At 37.3% G+C, this 21,326-nt stretch overlaps 1 protein-coding gene across 2 annotated transcripts in view; it reads right to left on the bottom strand.

Annotated features, from left to right (window-relative positions):
- The window catches only part of LOC128701090 (uncharacterized), a 99,837-nt gene extending 88,504 nt beyond the window's left edge, over window positions 1-11,333 (bottom strand). Inside the window, exon 1 of one of the 2 annotated variants that reach the window (XM_070100628.1) lies at window positions 11,131-11,333. The gene's annotated coding sequence lies outside the window, so the exon portion shown is untranslated. The remainder of the gene's footprint in view (window positions 1-11,130) is intronic. The other variant, XM_070100630.1, reaches the window with a different exon arrangement.
- Window positions 11,334-21,326: the final 9,993 nt, after the last annotated feature.

Genomic DNA, 21,326 nt, shown 5'->3' with positions numbered 1-21,326 from the left:
AGAGAGGATACATAGTTCCTTTGTATAAAAGGAAAAGGGACAAAAGAGAGTGCAAAAATTATAGGGGGATAAGTCTGTTGAGTATACCTGGTAAAGTGAATAGAAGAGTTATTATTGAAAGAATTAAGAGTAAGACGGAGAATAGGATAGCAGATGAACAAGGAGGCTTTAGGAAAGGCAGGGGGTGTGTGGACCAGGTGTTTACAGTGAAACATATAAGTGAACAGTATTTAGATAAGGCTAAAGAGGTTTTTGTGGCATTTATGGATTTGGAAAAGGCGTATGACAGGGTGGATAGGGGGGCAATGTGGCAGATGTTGCAGATGTATGGTATAGGAGGTAGGTTACTGAAAGCAGTGAAGAGTTTTTACGAGGATAGTGAGGCTCAAGTTAGAGTATGTAGGAAAGAGGGAGATTATTTCCCATTAAAAGTAGGCCTTAGACAAGGGTGTGTGATGTCACCGTGGTTGTTCAATATATTTATTGATGGGGTTGTCAGAGAAGTAAATGCGAGGGTATTGGCAAGAGGCGTGGAGTTAAAAGATAAAGAATCACACATAAAGTGGGAGTTGTCACACTTGCTCTTTGCTGATGACACTGTGCTCTTGGGTGATTCTGAAGAGAAGCTGCACAGGTTGGTGGATGAACTTGGTAAGGCATGTAAAAGAAGAAAATTGAAAGTGAATACGGGAAAGAGTAAGGTTATGAGGATAACAAAAACATTAGGTGATGAAAGATTGAATATCAGATTGGAGGGAGAGAGGATGGAGGAGGTGAATGTATTCAGATATTTGGTAGTGGACGTGTCAGCGGATGGGTCTCTGAAAGATGAGGTGAATCATAGAATTGATGAGGGGAAAAGGGTGAGCGGTGCACTTAGGAGTCTGTGGAGACAAAAAACTTTGTTCTTGGAAGCAAAGAGGGGAATGTATGAGAGTATAGTTTTACCAATGTTCCTGTATGGGTGTGAAGCATGGGTGATGAATGTTGCAGCGAGGAGAAGGCTGGAGGCAGTAGAGATGTCAAGTCAGAGGGCAATGTGTTGTGTGAATATAATGCAGAGAATTCGTAGTTTGGAAGTTAGGAGGAGGTGCGGGATTACCAAAACTATTGTCCAGAGGGCTGAGGAAGGGTTGTTGAGGTGGTTCGGACATGTAGAGACAATGGAGCGAAACAGAATGACTTCATGAGTGTATCAGTCTGTAGTGGAAGGAAGGTGGGGTAGGGGTCGGCCTAGAAAGGTTGGAGGGAGGGGATAAAGGAGGTTTTGTGTGAGAGGGGCTTGAACTTCCAGCGGGCATGCGTGAGCGTGTTTGATAGGAGTGAATGGAGACAAATGGTTTTTAATACTTGACGTGCTGTTGGAGTGTGAGCAAAGTAACCTTCATGAAGGGGTTCAGGGAAACCGGCAGGCCGGACTTGAGTCCTGGAGATAGGAAGTACAGTGCCTGCACTCTGAAGGAGGGGTGTTAATGTTGCAGTTTAAAAACTGTAGTGTAAAGCACCCTTCTGGCAAGACAGTGATGGAGTGAATGATGGTGAAAGTTTTCCTTTTTCGGGAAACCCTGCCTTGGTGGGAATCGGCGAGTGTTATATATATATATATATATATATATATATATATATATATATATATATATATATATATATATATATATATATATATATATATATATATATATATATATATATATGTATATATATATATATATATATATATATATATATATATATATATATATTTTTTATTTTTATTATCACACCGGCCGATTCCCACCAAGGCAGGGTGGCCCGAAAAAGAAAAACTTTCACCATCATTCACTCCATCACTGTCTGGCCATATATATATATTATATATATATATTATATATATATATTATATATATATACATATATATATATATATATATATATATATATATATATATATATATATATACATATATATATATATATATATATATATATATGTATATATATATATATATATATATATATATATATATATATATATATATATATATATATATATATATATATATATATATATATATATATATATATATATATATATACATACATATATATATATATATATATATATATATATATATATATATATATATATATATATATAAATATATATACATAGCTCAGTGTTTGTGTATATTTCGACTGCTCTTGCGAATTCCTTACATTGTTAAAATCTCTAGTAAGGCTGATGCATGCAGGGGATGAGATGAAAAGCTGTAAGCCTTCTCCCTGAAAGCTGGCTGCCTTGGATGAAAGTCTAGCGCAAGCTGGACTCCAAGGTATTGGTCCAGTGTGGTGAGTTTGGTATAGCACTGCGTACCTTTCTCCAAGGTTCGTAGGTATGAGTCTCCTTCAGCCAGAGATCAGTGTTTGTGTATATTTCGCCTGCTCTTGCGAATTCCTTGCATATATATATATATATATACATATATATAAATATATATATATATATATATATATATATATATATATATATATATATATATATATATATATATATATATATAAATATATATATATATATATATATATATATATATATATATATATATATATATATATATATATATATATATATATATATATATATATATTCTATCAATGTATTCTGTTTATTAATAAAGTTAGCATGTAGCATAAAAATGTAGCGGGTGGTAGGAGAAGAAAATATTCAAACAGCTCCGGGGAGAACCTTGAGTTTTCCCTGAGGTACGTTTATTGTCTTATATATATATATATATATATATATATATATATATATATATATATATATATATATATATATATATATATATATATATATGCAAAACAACCACTCTGAAAGAATATATAAATTCAAAGCGCTTTCGTGAGTACTCACATTATCAAGGAACTATGAAAGTAAAGCATCCAAGGAAGCTATATAAGGGTTCTGGCCAGCACCTCACTATCAGGTCCCACAACGGTTAAACACCTGACGCGCGCCGACCCAACTTGGATAGGTCCTTTGCACAACTCACCCCACAAACTATTCTACCCAAGAAAATTTAAAAATTATTTGTCCAGTGTATTATTAAATTCTTCCCAAATTCTATTAATTATAAATGGATCTAATTTATATAAACCAAAGGAAATATTCATATTATTTTCAAAACTGCTTTTTATGAAACAAGATTCAATTATATTCCTGTCGACCATGGACTTGCTTGATACTACTTTCTCAACTTTTTGAAAATCAATTGGATGATTAAAATCTCTTACATGAATAAATAGAGCATTAGAATCTTGTCCAGTTCTAATGCCATATTTATGTTGTTTTAATCTTAGTTCGAGAATTTTACCAGTTTGACCGTAATAAACTTTATCGCAAATTTTACAAGGAATCTTATAGACACATCCATCAGCATTTTGGGGGGAATTCTTTATCAAAAGTTTTTTTACTGTATCAAGATTTTTGAATACAACTTTAATATTAAAAGTCTTAAGAAGAGAAGGCATATCAACCAAATTTTCATGGTAAGGGAGAACCAACATATTTTTAGTTGAATAAGGCTGGTTGTCCCTTTTTGGATTGTAAAAAGTATTTCTAGCAACTTTAAAAGATTTATCAATTACATTTCTTGGGTATTTTAAATCATTACCTATTTCATAAATTTTGGATATTTCCTCATCTATGAACTCAGGACTACAAATTCGTAAAGCTCTCAGAAACATTGATGAGAAAACAGACAGTTTGACTCTATCTTGATGCGAGGAATAATAGTGGATATAGGAACAGTTATTTGTAGGTTTTCTGTAAATTTTAAATTTGAATTCATTATTACCCTTAATAATTAAAACATCTAGAAAAGGCAATGAGTTATTTTCTTCAAACTCAACAGTAAAGTTTATAGAATGGGCTAAGCTATTTAATTTTCCTAGGAAATGGTGTATATCTACATTTTTGGGCATAAGACACAAAATATCATCAACATATCTGAACCATTTAGCTCTATTAGGGAGGATTGTGTTAAGCAACCTTGTTTCAAAAAATTCCATATATAGGTTACTAAGAACAGGTGAAAGAGGATTTCCCATTGCCATACCAAACTTCTGAGTGTAAAACTTATTATTAAATACAAATTTTGCATCAACAATGCAAAGTTTAATAAGTTTAATGATAGTAGGAACTGGCAATGGTAAATCATAGTTAACGAGTTCTTCAGATAAGAAACTTAATAAATCATCAACAGGAACTTTCGTAAACAAGGAAGTAACATCAAAACTAACCATGTTAAAATCATTTAAGTCAGTCAAGGAGCTTAATTTATCAACCAAGTCTATGTTGTTTTTAACATTAAAGTTAGAAATTTTGCCAACAATAGGGCTCAAAATATCAACAAGCCATTTGGATAATTTATATGAAACTGACCCTATGGAGCTAATAATTGGTCTGACTGGATTCCCTGGTTTGTGTGTTTTTATTAGTCCATACATGTAAGGCAAAGATGGATTAGTGGAAGTAAATTGTTTTACTAATTCATCTTTGCCTTTCAGTAGAAGTTTTATTGTTTTATTGAAATTGCTGTTAACGGTTTCTAGGGGATTTTTCCTAAGTTTAGAATAGGTTTCAGTATCATCTAAGAGATTATTCATTTTTTCTTGGTAATCATTTTCTTTCATAATTACTATTGCATTTATTTTGTCTGCTTTAGTAAGGCGCAAATTTTTATTGTTATTAAGTGTATCATGAGACTTAAAGAATCTTTGAGGGCAATTGGGAATGTTTGGTTTTAACATAGAGCTATATACCATTCCTTTACTAATATTAATTTCATCAGAGGATAAGTCAGAAATTTTTTCAAAGTTACAAAAGGCTTTTGCAATTTCAACATTATTAAGCATTTTTGAAGTTGCAAAACTTAGGCCAAAACCTAGAGCAGCAGTTGTATGTTTGTCTAAAATTTCATCTGATAAGTTAATTACAAAATTGTTATTAGCATGCTTTGTCCAATCACTATTTTCAATTAAAATGTCTAATTTTCTTTGTAGTTTGCTCTTGAGTTCATTACAAATTCTTCTGAGTTTATTATAGCAATGATCCAACATACTGTGTTTCCATTCTGATGGAATGGCCTGATTAAAAGAGTATTTTTTGTTTCTCAATATTTTGAATGCTTCCTTCTCCTGTATTTTAGTTATTTCAATATGTTTCTGAAGAATAATTCTCATAAAATCATCAAAAGGACGATCTCTCATGTCAAGGAGTCTATTGGGTAAAAGAGACTTGGGCAGAAATTGTTCATTTAAACAATTTTTTAAGAAATTAAGTCGAATTTTTAACTTGTGGGACTTGATCAGTGCAGAAGAAAACTGTGAAACAAAAGATATATGATTAGGAAAGCTTATCGAGAACATTCTGAAGAGTCGTGTGGTATCCATTAATGCAATAAGATCACAGTAAACAGGTGATTTCAGAATATGCAAAACATCCACTCTGAAAGAATAGAGAAATTCCAAGCGCTTTCGTGACTACTCACATTATCAAGGAACTATTCTTCAGAAACATATTGAAATAACTAAAATACAGGAGAAGGAAGCATTCAAAATATTGAGAAACAAAAAATACTCTTTTAATCAGGCCATTCCATCAGAATGGAAACACAGTATGTTGGATCATTGCTATAATAAACTCAGAAGAATTTGTAATGAACTCAAGAGCAAACTACAAAGAAAATTAGACATTTTAATTGAAAATAGTGATTGGACAAAGCATGCTAATAACAATTTTGTAATTAACTTATCAGATGAAATTTTAGACAAACATACAACTGCTGCTCTAGGTTTTGGCCTAAGTTTTGCAACTTCAAAAAAGCTTAATAATGTTGAAATTGCAAAAGCCTTTTGTAACTTTGAAAAAATTTCTGACTTATCCTCTGATGAAATTAATATTAGTAAAGGAATGGTATATAGCTCTATGTTAAAACCAAACATTCCCAATTGCCCTCAAAGATTCTTTAAGTCTTATGATACACTTAATAACAATAAAAATTTGCGCCTTACTAAAGCAGACAAAATAAATGCAATAGTAATTATGAAAGAAAATGATTACCAAGAAAAAATGAATAATCTCTTAGATGATACTGAAACCTATTCTAAACTTAGGAAAAATCCCCTAGAAACCGTTAACAGCAATTTCAATAAAACAATAAAACTTCTACTGAAAGGCAAAGATGAATTAGTAAAACAATTTACTTCCACTAATCCATCTTTGCCTTACATGTATGGACTAATAAAAACACACAAACCAGGGAATCCAGTCAGACCAATTATTAGCTCCATAGGGTCAGTTTCATATAAATTATCCAAATGGCTTGTTGATATTTTGAGCCCTATTGTTGGCAAAATTTCTAACTTTAATGTTAAAAACAACATAGACTTGGTTGATAAATTAAGCTCCTTGACTGACTTAAATGATTTTAACATGGTTAGTTTTGATGTTACTTCCTTGTTTACGAAAGTTCCTGTTGATGATTTATTAAGTTTCTTATCTGAAGAACTCGTTAACTATGATTTACCATTGCCAGTTCCTACTATCATTAAACTTATTAAACTTTGCATTGTTGATGCAAAATTTGTATTTAATGATAAGTTTTACTCTCAGAAGTTTGGTATGGCAATGGGAAACCCTCTTTCACCTGTTCTTAGTAACCTATACATGGAATTTTTTGAAACAAGGTTACTTAACACAATCCTCCCTAATAGAGCTAAATGGTTCAGATATGTTGATGATATTTTGTGTCTTATGCCCAAAAATGTAGATATACACCATTTCCTAGGAAAATTAAATAGCTTAGCCCATTCTATAAACTTTACTGTTGAGTTTGAAGAAAATAACTCATTGCCTTTTCTAGATGTTTTAATTATTAAGGGTAATAATGAATTCAAATTTAAAATTTACAGAAAACCTACAAATAACTGTTCCTATGTCCACTATTATTCCTCGCATCAAGATAGAGTCAAACTGTCTGTTTTCTCATCAATGTTTCTGAGAGCTTTACGAATTTGTAGTCCTGAGTTCATAGATGAGGAAATATCCAAAATTTATGAAATAGGTAATGATTTAAAATACCCAAGAAATGTAATTGATAAATCTTTTAAAGTTGCTAGAAATACTTTTTACAATCCAAAAAGGGACAACCAGCCTTATTCAACTAAAAATATGTTGGTTCTCCCTTACCATGAAAATTTGGTTGATATGCCTTCTCTTCTTAAGACTTTTAATATTAAAGTTGTATTCAAAAATCTTGATACAGTAAAAAAACTTTTGATAAAGAATTCCCCCCAAAATGCTGATGGATGTGTCTATAAGATTCCTTGTAAAATTTGCGATAAAGTTTATTACGGTCAAACTGGTAAAAATCTCGAACTAAGATTAAAACAACATAAATATAGCATTAGAACTGGACAAGATTCCAATGCTCTATTTATTCATGTAAGAGATTTTAACCATCCAATTGATTTTCAAAAAGTTGAGAAAGTAGTATCAAGCAAGTCCATGGTCGACAGGAATATAATTGAATCTTGTTTCATAAAAAGCAGTTTTGACAATAATATGAATATTTCCTTTGGTTTATATAAATTAGATCCATTTATAATTAATAGAATTTGGGAAGAATTTAATAATACACTGGACAAATAATTTTTAAATTTTCTTGGGTAGAATAGTTTGTGGGGTGAGTTGTGCAAAGGACCTATCCAAGTTGGGTCGGCGCGCGTCAGGTGTTTAACCGTTGTGGGACCTGATAGTGAGGTGCTGGCCAGACCCCTTATATAGCTTCCTTGGATGCTTTACTTTCATAGTTCCTTGATAATGTGAGTAGTCACGAAAGCGCTTGGAATTTCTCTATTCTTTCAGAGTGGTTGTTTTGCATATTCTGAAATCACCTGTTTACTGTGATCTTATTGCATATATATATATATATATATATATATATATATATATATATATATATATATATATATATATATATATATATATATATATATATATATATATATATATATGTATATATATATATATATATATATATATATATATATATATATATATATATATATATATATATATACATATATATATATATATATATATATATATATATATATATATATATATATATATATATATATATATATATATATATATTATCATTCAAAAATATAGGGAGGTACCACCTCTAGAACTGGGGACCCTCATCCTCAGAGAAGACAATAAACGTACCTCAGGGAAAACTCAAGGTTCTCCCCGGAGCTGTTTGAATATTTTCTTCTCCTACCACCCGCTACATTTTTATGCTACATGCTAACTTTATTAATAAACAGAATACATTGATAGAAAATGCAAACATGAATACATTGGTACAATATTTCAAAGATTATGAATCTCCTCCAGTTCCTCCGAGGCTGGACGTGAGCCCAGTATGCAACAAGCATTTCCCCTCAGGATGGCCACACTGAGGCACTGGAACATGAAAGTGGCTGCCCTTGGGTCCCTGGTGGTGTCGATGAATCTGGAACCCAATTCTTTAAGGAAACGTGTTGCATTTTTTCCCATGATCCCAAGGTCTCTGATCCCACTTGGAGAAATTGATACTATTGGCTTATGTCCCTGTACTTGCTGATCTTGTACTCCTCCTTGTGGTCAGCAGCTCCTCCCTGTCGCCCCACATTGTGATGGATATAGGTGTCAGCCAGTGTGGACACACAGGTATAGTCCCATGCTAAGAGCTTGCCATTCTTCCAAGGATAGATGGTGATCCCGTCGGGGCGGTTTGCTGGGTTGTGGGTATTGTTGGCTACTAGTGATCGGGGTTCCCTCTCGGCTGGGCATCCAGCTGTAGCAAGGGTTCTCTTTATGATGTCGTTGACCTCATTGACTCTTGCAAGCCAGACCGCATTGGTCGGCTTGCGCAACGCCGCAAATACTGGCATATTCCGTGTGAATTGGGACAGCAAGTCACAGAACCACTGCCATACAAAGGGTCTTAGGGTCGAGGTGTGTTCCCATTGCCGAAATTGGAACTGTTTGGAGGAAGCCCCCGGAGCGATGTACACTCACAACTTGGAGACGTGCAGTCTCCCTGTCTGTTGTTACAGCATGTTGGCAAGCACCTTTTCAGAGATGGGACCATCCCAGCTTGACTGTTTGTAGCCCAGTGCTGCACTAGAGTTTGGTGATGGAGCAGCAAGAGTCTCCCATTCAGTGATGGCTTTGGTATAGTTAGAATCCTGTATTCCTGCTGAGTCACTGAGGTTGTCCAGAAGAATTTGTCTTATTAACTCGTTTGATACTATGGAAGAGGATAGGAAAGCTGGTAGGGCAAACTGGGAGAATCTGCATACTCCCAACCCCCTAATTATATTATTATAATCAAAAAGAAGCGCTAAGCCACAAGGGCTATACAGCGCTGCAGGGTAGGGAAGGAAGCGAGGGTATTGGGTGGCAGAAGGGAGGAGGGATGATCAGTAGGTTACAGAAAACAGCGGGGCAGGGGATAGTGCAGGAGTAGAGGGTAGCAAGAGATTGAAGTAGAAAGGGCTGAAGGTATCAGAATTTGTGAAGTAAGTCAGTTGTTGTCAAAAAGTCATTGAGAGAGTCCGGATGAAAGGTGGGTCCATCAGCGAGAAGAGAAGGTAAAGAGAGAGCAGCGGAGCGAAGACGACGACGGAGGTAAATTCTGCGTGCTCGTTGATAAAGTGGGCAGTCCAACAGAATGTGGCTGACTGATAATGGAGCTTGGCAATTCTCACTGAGAGGAGCAGGGCGCCTCTCCATGAGATATCCATGAGTAAGACGAGTATGGCCAATGCGAAGATGGGAGAGAGTAGTCTCCCAACCTCGACACTGGTGATAAGAAGACGGCCCCCAACCCCCTAAGCCTGACTGGAAGTGAGGCTTGGAACTTCTGTCCAACTACAGCATGGTCTTAAGGAGTCATATTCCCGAGGAGCATCTCAGAAAGTAGGTAAGTTTTGGGATTTACAGGCACCTGGTGAGTAGGTAGAAGGCATCATGTGTATCGATGTCTTTCATCCTGCCTTCCATCGTTCTGAAGACAGACTTTTTTTTCTAAGATAAGATCTATGGCATTGGACTCAAGAGGAGCACCAAGAAGAGTGCTGTTGGCTGGATCAATGGCTCGTGCTCCTGGTAAAACGGCACTAATATTTTGGATCATCTGTCGATTGGTAGAAACTATTTCACATTTGGTGGGGTTTAAAGATAGGCCCAGGCTTTCTCCCATGTCTTTAATTTTACTGATGTCCTCTAGGAGAGATTCTGTTGTGCCAGCCAGGGTACCATCATTCAAGAACCAGATATTGAGCTCACTGGAGAGTGCTTCTGTTACCTCCTTGATAACCAAACAAAATAGAAAGGGGGCGAGAGGGTCCCCCTGTTGCACACCCTCACACGAGCCAATTTCATGGTCCCCAAACAATAGTTTTGAAGTCACACTATAACACGATTCTATGAAGGGATAGAGGGAAGATTCTAGAAACTGCTTGGAGAGCAGCATACCTTCTGACTAAGTTGAAAGCTTTGGCAAAGTCCAATTGATCAAGGCATTTTAATCGTACATGTTGTTGATGTATACTCGTGCTGTGTGGGTATCTGCTTCACAGCCATTGCAGCAATGGTGGTTGTGGTGGTGGTGGAAGCATCCATGGTATTAGCGGCAGCAGCAATGGTAGTAGTGGAAGCAACCATGTTGTTAGTGGAAGCAGCAATGGTAGAGTTGGAAGCAGTAATGGTAATGGTGGAAGCAGCAATTGTAATGGTGGAAGCAGCAATGGTAGTGGTAGAAGCAGCATTGGTAATGTTGGATGCAGTCATGGTAGTGGTGGAAGCAGCCATGTTAGTTTTGGTAGCAGCAATGGTAATAGTAGAAGCAGTCATGGTAGTAGTAGAAGCAGCAATGGCAATGGTAGAAGCAATCATGGTAGTGGTAGAAGCAGTAATGGCAATGGTAGAAGCAGTCATGGTAGTGGAAGAAGCAGCAATAGTAATGGTAGAGCAGTCATGGTAGCAGTGCATGTAGAGCGAGTTACAGCACCTATCATCACATCCTCTCTTACCCTCTACGTTCAAGGCTACGTACACTTCCTCCCTCACGGACGCCAAGGGATGAACGTTCAGCCTTATTTTCTCTCCATTCTTCAGAAATTTATCCAAAACACTTTCTCTTTCCTATCATCACACTTTCTTGTTCACAATGTAGGTACAAGTTATAGAAGAAACTGAAATTTGGATCAGAAAGTGGAGCGACGTACACTCACGCCTGCAGTCAACACTCTACTGAGGAAAGAGTAACATACTACCCTTCCTGCCCATACTGGTGCCAAATGAAGTTCTTAGATCTTATAAAATATTGAAAAGCTAAGGGAAAAAATAACAGAATGTAACGAATATATTAAATTTCTGAAGAAAATTGTTAGAAATGTATTTATTCCTTGATACCCTCTTGATGCAATGCAATATTTTTCGTTTCATTTTTCAACATTTCTCGTGCATCACTGACCCGCCCATCAAACTGAACCGGCTCTAGAATTGCTATGGAGGACTGACATAGTTATTATTATTATTATTATTATTATTATTATTATTATTATTATTATTATTATTATTATTATTATTACAAATCTTATTTTTATTATTTATTTATTATGCTATAATTATTTAGATTTTATTATTATTCTTGTATTTATATTATTATATAAATTATTATTAAGATTAATAATAATAATAATAATATTTTTATTATTATTATTATTATTTAACAGGTATAAGCAGGTCCCAAAGATGAGGGGGTACTTGTACCTCCTCCCATGGGAGACTTAGGTCTCTAGATACTCCCCAGATAGGGAGCCAAGGCCGGGTCACCACTACTTGGAAAAGACCCGGGCCGGGAGAATACCGGCGAATAAAAAAAAAAAAAAAAAAAAGGTATAAGCAGATTCTAGGACTAAAGTTACAATAAATTAATTATAGGACAATGAATATGAGATGAACAAGAAGCTACAATAAAAAAAAACACTTGTATATAGGGTAAACAACTGTGACTGGACTGTGTTACAAGTTGCATGGAGGTAAATTACCTGGTGGCAGTGAAACGTGTTTACTGCCATTACTGATGATTCTGCACCAGTTATAGAGGTTAGGATTTAACAAAGAACTGAGCCCTGGATAACTGCTGAGATGTTAGATAATGTCAAATTCAGGCACTATTTCTCAAGAATGTAAGAACAATCCACGAAAGCTCTGGCTACAACAAAATTCGCTGGGGTATAGCCATAAAGGAATATGTAGATGTAACATAGCGCTAAATATCGATAAAAAAAGTATGCCACGAAACAGCTAAGGTGGTACGTTGTTTTAATTCTACACAACTAATAAATGTGTCTTAGTGTTTGCTTACATATCAATTTAAACCAAACGACTAGTAGCATCAAATGCCTTCAGCACAGATTCTATTAAGCTTAAAACTTACTACAATAATAAAGGCGTCATCCCAAAGAGATTCCAAATAGTAAGTTGCACTTTAGTAAAAGCACCGGACCAAATAACATTACAACAAAATCCCTAAGAGATGGTGCCTATTGGTGCCTATTATTGCGGAGATAATAAATTTATTCATCACCACCAATACAGTGCCAGAGAGGTTCAAGAAAGCCAGATTTACTCTTACAAGAGAACAATAGTTCTCACGTTAGCAACTATAGGCCTGTTAGTGTGATGCCCAAAATCATAGAGAACGAAATGTATTGTCAAGTAGTTAGGTATCTTAATGACAAAAATTTTGTCCATAGCTACCAATCAGGTTTCAGGACATCTTACTGTACCAGTGCCTCCCTGAGAACTCAAATGTTGTTTGGTAATCTCATAGGTATGGTACAAGGCATTCGATACAATTAATCACAATATATTATGTAAGAAGCTACAGACTATTGGGATAGGAGAAGTAGACTGGTTTATGTCCTACTTGATCAAACGGAAATAAACAGCCTAGATCAATAATACAGAACCACAGCCCCTGCCGATAGCATATGAAGTTCCCCATAATAGCATATGGGATTCCCCAAGATAGTATTCTGAATCCTTTACTATTTTTTATGTTATGTGAATGACATGCCCATCAGTTGTTTGCAAACAGCGTATTCTGCTAATTTCAGGTAAAGATTCACTAAATATAAGTAATAAACTATCACTAGAACTAGAGTTCTGCAGTAAATGATTAGTAGACAAACTGTCACTACATAATCTTCGGCACGAGAAAGAAAATGAAATAGGTAAAAATGCTTAAATGTCAAGTATAATAGGAAATACATCAGTCCAGTTTCTTCACTGAAATATCTGGGAATTGTCTTTGACAAAGTATGTTAGGAGAACTGAGAGTGTAAAAAGAAGTAAATATAGCATTTACCAGGCTTAAGTTCCTTAATAGATAGTCACAGTGTCTATCTACATAGGCTGGAAGCTAGGACACTATGTCTAGCTCATATACAGTGCCATGTTGATTATTTTTGTTCTTCACGGTTCTCTGCTTTAAAAAACAAATGAAAGGTAGACTACAAATCATCCTGAACTAAATAGTGAGATTCATGTTGGAACTTGGTCCAAAAGAGCACTTCTGCCAGGATGAATTACAACAACTGGATATGCTGAATGTTAAAGACAGAGTGCGTGTGGAAAACAGTCAGGTTGAAGCACTAAGGTTGAAAACAGTAAATGTTAAAAAGACATTACTCATCACAAAGTTACTAATAAAAATAATGGAAGTGGTCAGCGAACAAAGGGAGACAACAGAGGGCAGCGAGAGACTAGCTCCCTTAAAATGTCCAACTTTACAATATATTATATTCTCAGTAATTCAGATTAGTAAGTTTGTTTATTATGCTCTCAAATTAGTATATTTTCAGCATACATTTACGAACTGAAAAGATAAATATAAGGTATTTGATGCTTTTTTCAGATATAACGAACATATATCATACTGTTCCATTTGTCTGTCTTATTACCCGAACTGGTTATCATGAATTTACGATAATCGAATCAGTCAAACCTAACCTAACCTAATCTAACCTAACGTAACTTAACCTAACCTAACCTAACGTAACTTAACCTAACCTAACCTAACGTAACTTAACCTAACCTAACCTAACGTAACTTAACCTAACCTAACCTAACGTAACTTAACCTAACCTAACCTAACCTAACCTAACCTAACCTAACCTAACCTAACCTAACCTAACCTAACTTAACCTAACCTAACCTAACCTAACCTAACCTAACCTAACCTAATCTAACTTAACCTAACTTAACCTAACCTAACCTAACCTAACTTAACCTAACCTAACCTAACCTAACTTAACCTAACCTAACCTAACCTAACCTAACCTAACCTTACCTAATCTAACCTAACCTAATCTAACCTGATCAAACCTAACCTAACCTAATCTAACCTAACCTAATCTAACCTGATCTAACCTGATCTAACCTAACCTAACCTAACCTAACCTAACCTAACTTAACCTAACCTAACCTAACCTAATCTAACCTAACCTAATCTAAAGTGATCTAACCTAACCTAACCTAACCTAACCTAACCTAACTTAACCTAACCTAACCTAACCTAATCTAACCTAACCTAATCTAACCTAATCTAACCTAACCTAACCTAACTTAACCTAACTTAACCTAACCTAACCTAACCTAATCTAACCTAATCTAACCTGATCTAACCTAACCTAACCTAACCTAACCTAACTTACCCTAACCTAACCTAATCTAACCTAATCTAATCTAACCTAACCTAACCTAACCTAATCTAACCTAACCTAATCTAACCTAACCTAATCTGACGTAACCTAACCTAATCTTACCTAACCTAATCTAACCTAACCTAACCTAACCTAACCTAACCTAACTTAACCTAACCTAACCTAACCTAATCTAACCTAACCTAATCTAAAGTGATCTAACCTAACCTAACCTAACCTAACCTAACCTAACCTAACTTAACCTAACCTAACCTAACCTAATCTAACCTAACCTAATCTAACCTAATCTAACCTAACCTAACCTAACTTAACCTAATCTAATCTAACCTAACCTAACCTAACCTAACCTAACCTAACCTAACCTAACCTAACCTAATCTAACCTAACCTAACCTAACCTAACCTAACCTAACCTAATCTAACCTAAATACAGTTCTGAGTAAAAAGTAGAAGAAAGGATATGTATATATGAAGGATTAAGGTGTTGATATATACGATGATTGTATTGAACTTAGTAATCTGAGAGCTGGTTGATATTCCGACCTTCTGTATTATGTGTTATAATATTCGTAGCTATTATGTATTTGCATAATTGTGATTAGTAACCAAACATCAACTACTCTTAAAACATTTTATTCAAGAAGTGTGTAAAGAAGTTACCCAAAGAGTATGAAACATAAAAGCTCCGGGTGATGAATCCATAAACTCACCGCGAGTATTTTCTTCCAGGCCACACCTTCAATATCTGGGCTCCTCCTCTTCTTCTTCCTCTCCGCTTGGGGGACGCAACACACTTTTCAATGAATAACATTTCACGTTGTCTGCACCAGGATAGGATGAGGGCAGGAGCGGCTCTCTCCTCTTGACGCCAGCTGAGGAAACTCCTCAAAACTTTCCACAACTTGTGACAAGGAATTTTTGCCTAGAGTGCTTTTATTTTTAAGATATTGAGTGATATGCGTTAGAAACATATATATACAATTGTGTAAAATAGGTTTTTTACATCAGTGTCACTGAAAAAATGTATACTCCAATCCGTTATCTTTTTTGGTGTTGGGGGTATGGTGGAGGGGGAAGTACAATTTTAGGGGAGTTCTGACTATTCGGCAAAAATCCTGTATCGCTTGGTTTGCGATATTTGCATATATATATATATATATATATATATATATATATATATATATATATATATATATATATATATATATATATATATATATATATATATATATATATATATATATATATTTATATATATATATATATATATATATTTTATTTTTTTTTTATTATCACACTGGCCGATTCCCACCAAGGCAGGGTGGCCCGAAAAAGAAAAACTTTCACCATCATTCACTCCATCACTGTCTTGCCAGAAGGGTGCTTTACACTACAGTTTTTAAACTGCAACATTAACACCCCTCCTTCAGAGTGCAGGCACTGTACTTCCCATCTCCAGGACTCAAGTCCGGCCTGCCGGTTTCCCTGAATCCCTTCATAAATGTTACTTTGCTCACATATATATATATATATATATATATATATATATATATATATATATATATATATATATATATATATATATATATATATATATATATATATATATATATATATATATATATATATATATATATATATATATTTATGTATATATATATGCAAAGAGTTTTTATGAGGATAGTTAGGCTCAGATTAGGGTGTGTAGGAGTGAGAATAATTCCCGGTAAAAGTAGGTCTTGGACAGGGATGTGTAATGTCACCATGGTTGTTTAATATATTTATAGATGGGGTTGTAAAAGAAGTAAATGCTAGGGTGTTGGGGAGAGGGGTGGGATTAAATTATGGGGAATCAAATACAAAATGGGAGTTCATACAGTTGCTTTTTGCTGATGATACTGTGCTTATGGGAGATTCTAAAGAATCGTTGCAAAGGTTAGTGGACGAGTTTGGTTTAGTGGATGGAGTGTGTGTGTGTGTGTGTGTGTGTGTGTGTGTGTACAGGTAGAAAGTTGAAAGTGAACATAGATAAGAGTAAGGTGGTGAGGGAATCAAATGATTTAGATAAAGAAAACTTGGATATCACATTGGAGAGGAGTATGGAAGAAGTGAATGTTTTCAGATATTTGGGAGTTGACCTGTCAGTGGATGGATTTATAAAGGATGAGGTTAATCATAGAATTGACGAAGGAAAAAAGATGAGTGGTGCATTGAGGTATATGTGGAGATATCCATGGAGGAAAAGAAGGGAATGTACGAAAGTATTGTGGTACCAACACCCTTATATGGGTTGTAAATGCTGCAGCGAGGAGGCGGTTGGAGGCAGTGGAGATGTCCTGTCTAAGGGCAATGTGTGGTGTAAATATTATGCAGAGAAAGGTTGGAGGGAAGGGGTAAAGGAGGCCTTGTGGGCGAGGGGCTTGGACTTCCAGCAAGCGTGCGTGAGAGTGTTGGATAGGAGTGAATGGAGATGAATGGTTTTGGGGGCCTGACGAGCTGCTGGAATGTGAGCAGGGTAATATTTAGTGAAGGGATTCAGGGAAACCGGTTATAACAAAAAAAGGCACAATACCGTGACTGGAACGATACACAAATAACCCGCACATAGAAGAGAGGAGCTTACGACGACGTTTCGGTCCGACTTGGACCATTTACAAAGTCACACTAACGAGGAGAGCAGGATGGGTATATATGGGCAGAAGGTAGTAGTAGTAGTAGTAGTAGTAGTAGTAGTAGTAGTGGTAATAGTGTAGGTGGAAGGAAGTAGTAGTGGGGAGGTAGTAAGAGTAGGAGGGGCCAGTCAGATACTAAGAAAGAGGAGTACTGCAAGGGAGCTAGGTGCCCACAAGGGAGCTAGGTGCACACAAGGGAGCTGGGTGCCCACAAGGGAGCTAGGTGCTCACAAGGGAGCTAGGTGCCCACAAGGGAGCTAGGTGCCCACAAGGGAGCTAGGTGCCCACAAGGGAGCTAGGTGCCCACAAGGGAGCTAGGTGCCCACTGAGGGAGAGCAAAAACACAGAGGTGGGGGGGAGGGGAAATAATTAAATAATGAAGGAACCGAAACACAAGACAGAAGAAAGGCAACCCAGAAGAGAAAAAAAGAAAGAGGAAAGGGGAAGAGGGAGAAGACGAAAAAGGAGGAATCAGGTTAAGTCACAGGTGTTGTGAAGTTTGGAGCATTTTACAATGCAGAGGAAGGCATCTACAGAGACGAAGCCAGGACTAAAATTCATACAAGGAAAGTTGTGTATTAGGGAGGATTCAACTAGACGGCGACTGTTCAAGTTGGAAGTAGGGAAGACAGTTTTAGCAGAAGACCAGTCAACAGGATGGTTGTGATCTCTGACGTGACAGAAAAGAGCATTGTTAGTGTCGGCAAGTCTAACCATGCGTCACTCACACCTCACTCTCCGCCTATATTTACTGTCTTTTAACATGTGTATGTTAGAAGTCATCAGGGTCCCAGGACGTTTTCTAATAAATATATCCTAATGTGTGCTTACGTATTTTTCTAAACCAACTTGTCGGTATTTATTACCAAGGTTTATACTATATATATATATATATATATATAAAAATATATATATATATATATATATATATATATATATATATATATATATATATATATATATATATGTCGTGCCGAATAGGTAAAACTTGCAAGAGAGAGAGAGAGAGAGAGAGAGAGAGAGAGAAAGAAAGATCACCTACAGCTGGATTCAAAACTACGTCAGGGAGGCTGGCAAGGTTTCCCAAGTGGCGCTCTAGATCACTCATTCACAGATGCCTCAAAAGCTGGGCAGCAATGTTTACAAGCCATGTTTCTTACCAGCCTAGGCACAGCAGTGGGCCACACACAAGGGGTTACACACAAGACTCACGAACTCGTAATGACACGATTGCAAACAAACCATATCACGGGCGGGGTTTGAACCCGCGATCAGAGAGCCTCAAAACTCCAGACCGTCGCGTTAGCCACTGGACCAGCTAGCCGCCACAATAAGATTCGCCCAACTAGGTATATTTCTACACCATAGGAAGGTTAGCATAGGCACCACTGTGACCACAAATGCAAGTTTTTACAGACGAATCTCCAGCTAGCGTGGCCGTGGCGAACTCTAGCTCAAGTCCCCTCAAAGTCGTTAACACGACTCACGAAATCGTAATGACAAGATTGCAAACAAACCATACCAGGGGTGGGGATAGAACCCGCGACCAGAGAGTCTCAAAACTCCAGACCGTCGCGTTAGCCACTTGACCATTTTTTTTTTGGGTTACACACAAGAGTGTGATCCCCTATTAAAATACAGACATAATGGATATCCTTAAATCAATCATCTTATCTCAAGGAATGAGGATTTAAGTAACAGTTGATAACGATCTTCACCACCTACAGCTGTACGTATGTCGAAACTTTATAACACACTGAAAACACAACCTTCGTTTATCATTTCGACACTCCCAACACCAAAAGCAGGTTATGTTTATCTTTTCCTCACAATAACAGGAAAATAACTCGTTTAATACCATTAAATATAACACAGTTGGTGTCGCGCGAAAAACTAGCGGGTCGGAGGTCATGTAATATTAACTGTTTCTTGAGCTGATACCTAACAGAAGACAAGCAGGAAATGAGGATTTTTTCCAGGAAATTAACGACAGACAAAAGTTTTGTGCTTCTCATTCTGATTTAAACAAAACGCGACTGTGATGAAGTTGTGAGGTTGCGGCCAAATGGCGTCAGTGAAGACTCTCAGTGAAGACTCCCCCTCAGTCAGTGAAGACTCTCCCTCAGTCAGTGAAGACTCTCCCTCAGTCAGTGAAGACTCTCCTTCAGTCAGTGAAGACTCTCCCTAAGTCAGTGAAGACTCTCCCTCAGTCAGTGAAGACTCTCACTCAGTCAGTGAAGACTCTCCCTCAGTCAGTGAAGACTCTCCCTCAGTCAGTGAAGACTCTCCCTAAGTCAGTGAAGACTCTCCCTCAGTCAGTGAAGACTCTCCTTCAGTCAGTGAAGACTCTCCCTCAGTCAGTGAAGACTCCCCCTCAGTCAGTGAAGACTCTCCCTCAGTCAGTGAAGACTCTCCCTCAGTCAGTGAAGACTCTCCCTCAGTCAGTGAAGACTCTCCCTCAGTCAGTGAAGACTCTCCCTCAGTCAGTGAAGACTCTCCCTCAGTCAGTGAAGACTCTCCCTCAGTCAGTGAAGACTCTCCCTCAGTCAGTGAAGACTCTCCCTCAGTCAGTGAAGACTCTCCCTCAGTCAGTGAAGACTCTCCCTCAGTCAGTGAAGACTCTCCCTCAGTCAGTGAAGACTCTCCCTCAGTCAGTGAAGACTCTCCCTCAGTCAGTGAAGACTCTCCCTCAGTCAGTGAAGACTCTCCCTCAGTCAGTGAAGACTCTCCCTCAGTCAGTGAAGACTCTCCCTCAGTCAGTGAAGACTCTCCCTCAGTCAGTGAAGACTCTCCCTCAGTCAGTGAAGACTCTCCCTCAGTCAGTGAAGACTCTCCCTCAGTCAGTGAAGACTCTCCCTCAGTCAGTGAAGACTCTCCCTCAGTCAGTGAAGACTCTCCCTCAGTCAGTGAAGACTCTCCCTCAGTCAGTGAAGACTCTCCCTCAGTCAGTGAAGACTCTCCCTCAGTCAGTGAAGACTCTCCCTCAGTCAGTGAAGACTCTCCCTCAGTCAGTGAAGACTCTCCCTCAGTCAGTGAAGACTCTCCCTCAGTCAGTGAAGACTCTCCCTCAGTCAGTGAAGACTCTCCCTCAGTCAGTGAAGACTCTCCCTCAGTCAGTGAAGACTCTCCCTCAGTCAGTGAAGACTCTCCCTCAGTCAGTGAAGACTCTCCCTCAGTCAGTGAAGACTCTCCCTCAGTCAGTGAAGACTCTCCCTCAGTCAGTGAAGACTCCCCCTCACTCAGACTCTCCCTCAGTCAGTGAAGACTCTCCCTAAGTCAGTGAAGACTCTCCCTCAGTCAGTGAAGACTCCCCCTCAGTCAGTGAAGACTCTCAGTGAAGACTCTCCCTCAGTCAGTGAAGACTCCCTCAGTCAGTGAAGACTCTCCCTCAGTCAGTGAAGACTCTCCCTCAGTCAGTGAAGACTCTCCCTCAGTCAGTGAAGACTCTCCCTCAGTCAGTGAAGACTCAGTCAGTGAAGACTCTCCCTCAGTCAGTGAAGACTCTCCCTCAGTCAGTGAAGACTCTCACTCAGTCAGTGAAGACTCTCCCTCAGTCAGTGAAGACTCTCCCTCAGTCAGTGAAGACTCTCCCTCAGTCAGTGAAGACTCTCCTTCAGTCAGTGAAGACTCTCCCTCAGTCAGTGAAGACTCCCCCTCAGTCAGTGAAGACTCTCCCTCAGTCAGTGAAGACTCTCCCTCAGTCAGTGAAGACTCTCCCTCAGTCAGTGAAGACTCTCCCTCAGTCAGTGAAGACTCTCCCTCAGTCAGTGAAGACTCTCCCTCAGTCAGTGAAGACTCAGTCAGTGAAGACTCTCCCTCAGTC

Source organism: Cherax quadricarinatus, chromosome 73 (genome assembly GCF_038502225.1).
Source record: "Cherax quadricarinatus isolate ZL_2023a chromosome 73, ASM3850222v1, whole genome shotgun sequence".
In the NCBI taxonomy this organism is placed as follows: Eukaryota; Metazoa; Arthropoda; class Malacostraca; order Decapoda; family Parastacidae; genus Cherax; species Cherax quadricarinatus.
The sequence above is the reverse complement of the archived record's forward strand: the minus strand, read 5'-3'. Positions and strand labels throughout refer to the sequence as shown.